Consider the following 6555-nt stretch of genomic DNA (forward strand, 5'->3'; position numbering starts at 1 on the left):
GGCAGAATTTTGCAGAAAACTGTTCAAAATGCCTTAAGGCAGAGCAGGAACATTTATATAACCTTGTCGATGACACAGGAATCCATTGTTATCTCCTTCCTAAAGTTCCCCCAAGAAGCTTAGAAGCATGTTTCTCGTGTTTCCTTTAGTGTCTAAAACACAGTTTCATACATTCAGACTAATATTGCCTCACAGCAAAACTCGAGGAAATAAAGGCATAAAGACTGATGTTGTCGGGACAATTCACATGTCTGGTTTTGAATACTGGGTAGACTAACAAGGCTACAGCTGCCAAAAATCCACCCTCCCACCAACGGTGGAGATAGATACTCGAACCCTTGTAACGCCTTTGCCCTCGGTGAGCTGTAGTGATTGTCATCGGCTGCATTCGCCCCAATTCTTCTGCTGGGTTCACACACAATCCCACCAACAATCAATTATTTGAACTTGTCAGGTACGCACCAGGTACTCGGCAAAAGTATCAGTCAGGCTCTTTGGCTTCAAAGGTATACCATGGCGAGAACAACACTAAACAATATGGTACAACTGTTTGAGAGACATTATTGTGAACTGAATGTGTGTGCCCTCACCAATGCATATGGTGAAGCCCTCGCCCCGAATGTGATGGTGTTTAGAGGCGATTCGGTTGTGATGAGGGTCCCCATGATGGGATCACTTACCTTATAAAAGAGGAAGACAGCCCGGCTGGGGTGGCTCAGTGGTTGAGCGTCAACCTATGAACCAGGACGTCACAGATTGATTCCCGGTCAGGGCACATGCTCGGATTGTGGGCCCGATCCCTCATGTGGAGCTGCAGGAGGCAGCCGATCAATGATTCTTTCTCACCATTGATGTTTCTGTCACTTCCCCTCCCTTCCTCTCTCTGAAATCAATAAGAACATATTATAAATTTTTTTAAAAAGAGGAAGACAGTCCAGAGCTCGCTCTCTCTCTCTCTCTCTCTCTCTCTTCCTCTCTCTCTCCCTCTCTGCCATGTGAGGACACAGCAAGGCGGCGGTCATCAGCAAGATGGCCTCACACCAGGAGCCAAATCTGCCAGCACCTTGATCTTGGACTTCGCAGCCTACTGAACAGTGAGGAGTGAACGTCTGTTATTCAAGCCACCCGCCTACGGTATTTTGCCTCAGCAGCCCACGCTGCCTAACACAGGTGCCGCATTTCAACCCTGAGGCGCCTCACCTGGGAGCTGATGCGAAAGCGGCGTGAACACATGTCCCCCCCCCCCCCTTCCCTTTCCCATCACAACAAATCTTACATCAGAGGAAACACACGCAGCTCGAGCAACAGGTTTTCCTTAAAACATGAGTCATCTTGGCCCTCAGCCTCACTCGTAACTGGGCCTAAATCCGACTGTTGGTTAAGTTTTGCTTTATAAATACAACAGGGGAACCCTTGACATCAATGGAAGAGCAGATTGCCTCCAGCTGTGGTAGGTCCCGTGGTTCATTGGAAGGAGCAGTGACGGGCGTGGGGTGGAGACAGGCCTCCGTGGAGGGTGCCGTGAGCAAAAGATGCCTGAACTGCCCCAGTCAGCCAACAAGTGCCTACAGGCACCAGGCTCCGGCGACCCAGCACTGAGCAGCGCTGGCCGTGTCCCCCACAGTCCAGCAGGAGAGACGGCATACTTCAGGATGGCAACAAGCTAGAAATGACAATTAGGACAGAGTGTGAGAGGAGCAGGGAGAGGCTGGTGTAGGTGGCCAGGCGGAACCTCTCCGGGGGAGTGACACTGGAGCAGAGGCCTGCTTGTCCGGGGAAGCCAGGCATGGAAAGGTGCCGGGGAAGGGCAGCAGGTGCGAATCCCTGGGACGGAGGAGCCTGGCAGTCCGAGGAACGGGAAAAAGGCCAGTGTGGCTGTCACTGCCGAACATCAGGGAGGAGGAGTTGGAAAAGTGAACAGAACAGCATCCTGACCGGCAAAGCCATCGCTATGGCTACGGTGGCCGAGAGCAATGCACACTCCTGGTGACAGAGCGGGGTTTGGTGGGCAGTCACCAGGCTCCGCCTGCTGCACCGACAATGAGTAACTGCGTCTTCAGGCAGACGATCCCAAGCTTGGGAAGCCATCCTCTCCCCCAGCCCTTCCCGTCCTGCTCAGGAGCCTGGCATTACAGCAAAAAAGCAGGCTCAGTGTTTGGCTTTGCAGCCAGACAACCTAGGGATCCCTGTCACCCCGGCCACCAGGCCACCGTTTAGCTGGGGAGGGGCTTGGCTGCCTTCCGGAGGTCTGTGTGCACACAGGCAAAGGGGTCTTGAACAACGTGTTTGAGGTGTGTTTTTTCTTTCCCAGTCTTTCATTTCTCTCTCTCTCTCTTCGCATTCAACATCATTTTGTATTAGTTTCAGGTGTACGCATAGCAGTTAGGCAATCACACACTTTACACAGTGTTCCCTCCAGCATTTCCAGGACCCACCCGGCACCACACACAGTTATTACAATGTTGTTGACTAGATTCCCTATGCCGTGCTTTACATGCCCATGACTATTGTAATTACCAATTAGTACTTCTTAATCCTCACCTTTTCAATGAGCCTCCTCCCCACCCCCCCGACCCCCGCACCCCTCCACCCCTCTGGCAACTCTGTCTGTTCTGTGTCTGTGAGTCTGTTTCTTTCCGTCGGTTGGTTTATTGAACACCAGGTCTAACGTCATCTTCAGAGATGCGCTTCCCCTTCCACTCAGGTGCATAGCTCCCTCCCTACCCTCACCCCCTTCCTCACTGCAAATGGTCCTGGATGTGAACTTGAGGAAGAGACTCGCCCTCCCTGCCTTCTCTCTGTCCCACTGTCCTCACTGCTGCGTCCCACAGCCTGGATGTGGGGAAGGGTCTGCCCCCCTCCGTCCCCATAACAGGCTCTACCTTTAAGAATTCACTGCTGCCTTGTGACAAAACTCTCCCGGGATCCCCTCCCTCATTGTTAGACTTTATGGGAGACTCTCAGCTTCTGCAAGATCCAGCTGGTGTGGCTCAGTGGTTGAGCGTCAACCTATGAACCAGGAGGTCATGGGTTCAATTCCCGGTCAGGGCACATGCCCAGGTTGGGGGGTCAGGGCACATGCCCAGGTTGTGGGCTCACTCCCCCGAGTGGGGCGTGCAGGAGGCAGCCGATGGATGATTCTCCCTAATCATTAATGTTTCTCTCTCTCTCTCTCCCTCTCCCTTCCTCTCTCTGAAGTCAATAAAAACTTTTTTTAAAGACACAGTCTCGCACCACCCGTTTTTCTATACCCTCCTTAAACTCTCGTTGCTATGAAGATGTTGAGGTGGAAAGAGGGGAAGCATTCAATGACAGCTCTAAACTCTGTGACCCTGGACAGCTTTATATTCTTGAAAAGTCTAACATAACAGACAGAAGTGATCGTTCTGTTACAGCTCTGAGACAGCATGGACAACACGCCGCACGCTGAGCGCTCTGTTCCTCTGAGAAGGAGGATTCCTGGATGAAACGGTCATTCGGACTGGGGGGAAAGCAGAAGGCCTCAAAACCGGAACAGGAACTAGGAATGCATTACAGTAGGGGCAGCAAAGAGAATGGGAGAGGGGACTGTCTGATCATTAATCCAGTACTTTAAAAAAAATATTTTATTGTGGTAAAATGTATATAACATAAATTTTGCCATTTTAACTATTTTTAAGTGTACAGTTCAGCAGCATTAATTACACTCACAATGTTATGCAACCATCATCACTATTTCCAAAACTACTTTTATCACCCCAGACAGAAACTCTTAAACAATAATCATTAAACAATGATTCCCTCTCCCCACTCCTCCAGCCTCTGGGAACCTCTGTTCTATTTTGTCTCTATAAATTTGACAGCTCTAGGTACCTCATGTAAGTGAAATCATGCAATAGTTGTCTTTTTGTGTCTGCGTTATTTCACTTAGCACAGTATATTTAAGGTTCGTTTATGTCATATCATGTATCAGAACTTAATTCTTCTTCATGGTCGAATAATATTTTATTGTATGTGTATACCACATCTTGTTTATCCACTCATCTGTAATTTTTGCTATTTATCAAAAAAGAACCTAATTGACCCAGGGGAGTTCACATCTGACAAGTGATGAAAGCAAATCAAAATCATGTCCCTCTGACATCAAATTCTATGCCCCTTTCTCTACCTTCCTGCCTCTCAGAATTTTTGTTTTCTGTTGTTTTTATTACAGCTATTAACTTTTATTAGCTATTATTAGTGAATATGTTAGATCACATAATTTTTCATTTTATTCAAGCTCAACATATGAAGATCTGGGTTTTACCAAAAAATAAATGCTATAATAAGACTTTGTGATCCTTTATTTTATAAACGGTCTTACAAGGTTTGATTTTTTTTCCAAAGAAAACTCTTTGGGTCCATTTAAAATGTGATTTAACTCGGGAAAAGTTAATATACAGAGAGCATGAGCAAGGACAAAGAAGTGAGAAGGATCGGGTGTTTGAGGAAGAATGAGTAATCCAATTTGGCAGGAGTGTCCAGCGTATGCTGGGAAGTTGGAGGTAAGCCTGGAAAGGTAATTTTATTATAATTATTTACACATAAACCCACATGTGACTGTGCCTTATTGTGCTGCATCTGCTCAGTCTCAGAAGAACCTAATCAAAAATACAGGCACCAGTCCAGTTAAAAATGCACGGATGCCTCAAACTGATTGTCAAACTGCAGTGGGAAGACCAGGGAGGGTTGGGGGGCAGGAAGGAGGGGAGTAAGAGATCAACCGAAGGACTTGTATGCAGCACATAAGCATAACTAATGGACATAAGACACCGGGGGGTAAGGGAGGGCAGGGGATTGTCAAGGGCGGGGGGGGGGGGGGGGGGGCGGGTAAGGACACATATGTAATACCCTTTGTAATACTTTTAGCAAAAAATAAAAAAAATTTAAAAAAAAAAGAATGCACGGATGAGTAATGTAGAATTGTTTGTAATGCTTTATTGTTCTAACGTAGGTATCATAAAGGGCACATATCTTCATATATGTGCTTAAAAGATTTTAACATATTTACTCCTTTATAGCTGCCACCCAGATCAAAATACAGCTATTTTTAGGGGCGACTGTACCGAATTTTGAATGACATCTTACCAGTATATGGGTGGGCCCATTTCTGACCCTTTCCTGGTCTGATAGAAACCACTCTGGGAGTGGGAGGAAGCAGGGCTCAAAAGACAAAGCCAGGGGAAGTGCTGGATGGGAGCTCAGAGCTTATAGACAGTAGATCTACCTGGAAACCAGGCACCCTTCTGGGACCGGGTGTAGCAGAAAGCCCAAACACAGAAGGGAAGGTGCCAGGTAGGCGGTGGAGCATGGTGACCAGAGAGTTGGATGGTGGCTGGGGTTCTAGAAGGTACTAGGAATGCAGGGACATGGGAGTGGTGGGAACTCAATTCAGGGGGTGACACTTACTCCCAGGACATCCATTGCATCAATCTGAGGGGTGGCAAATTCATTTTGCTAAGGGGCCAGACAGCAGGCCAGGTGTAAGATAAGAGGGAGGCATGTGATTACGGTGAATAAAAAGGCATCTGCACATTTAAGTGTACCCTATGGGAATACTGGTGCAATGTGGGCAGATCCTCTGATTTTTCAAGAGAAGGGGTACATTTGGATTTTTATGCCCCCCCAAAATTTAACCACACAATGTTGGCAATTGATTTAAAACATTTAAAAAACACCATTGTGGGGCCTGCCAAACAACACGTGTACGTTCCACAGCCCCTGCAACTCAACATGGCAAAATGAAACCCAGTCTGTATTCCCTGTTTCAGCAAGGAACTCAGCAAGGAAGCTGGGCCTCAGCGCCAACTCCCCCCTCTCCTTTCTGCCTCACCTCCCATAGGCCACTGAACCACGAGGAGTCAGCCTCCTGAAATCGTTGTCTCTTCCATTTGGTATCTAATCTACATCCCTATGCTCACTGTCTTTGTTCTTTCCTGGCCTGACCCATTTCTCAGTCTTTTTTTTTAGTTATTCAGCTTTAAAAAAAAGATACTTTTATTGATATTTTACAGAGGAAGGGAGAAGGGTAGAGAGTCAGAAACATTGTTGAGAAACATCGATGAGCTGCCTCTGCACGCCCCCTATTGGGGGTTGAGCTGCAACCAAGGTACATGCCCTTGACCAGACTCGAACCCGGGATCCTTCAGTCTGAGGGCCGACGCTCTAGCCACTGAGCCAAACCGGTCAGGGCATTTCTCAGTCTTTAGTGTCCCCCAGGGCTAATCCTCTAGCGATCTGTCTAAAATTAAAATTGAAACAAGGCATTGCCTTGCCTCCCAAATTCTATTCCCAATATGTTTTTAAAATTGAAGTATAGTTGGAACGCAATATTATACTACTTTCAGGTGTACAATATAGTGATTCGACATTTGTGAGCCTTACAATGCGCTCACCACCCTGAGTCTAGTAACCACCTGTCACCGTGCAGACTTACTGCAATTTTACTGACTATACACACACACTCAACTCCATATTCGGAACCCTGACTGCAGCTTCAGCCTCATTGCTCGTGAGCCTCCGTCCTAGTCTATGTGC

Source organism: Myotis yumanensis, unplaced genomic scaffold (assembly GCF_028538775.1).
Source record: "Myotis yumanensis isolate MYYU_CA2020_CCGP unplaced genomic scaffold, mMyoYum1.0.hap1 SCAF_15, whole genome shotgun sequence".
NCBI lineage: Eukaryota > Metazoa > Chordata > Mammalia > Chiroptera > Vespertilionidae > Myotis > Myotis yumanensis.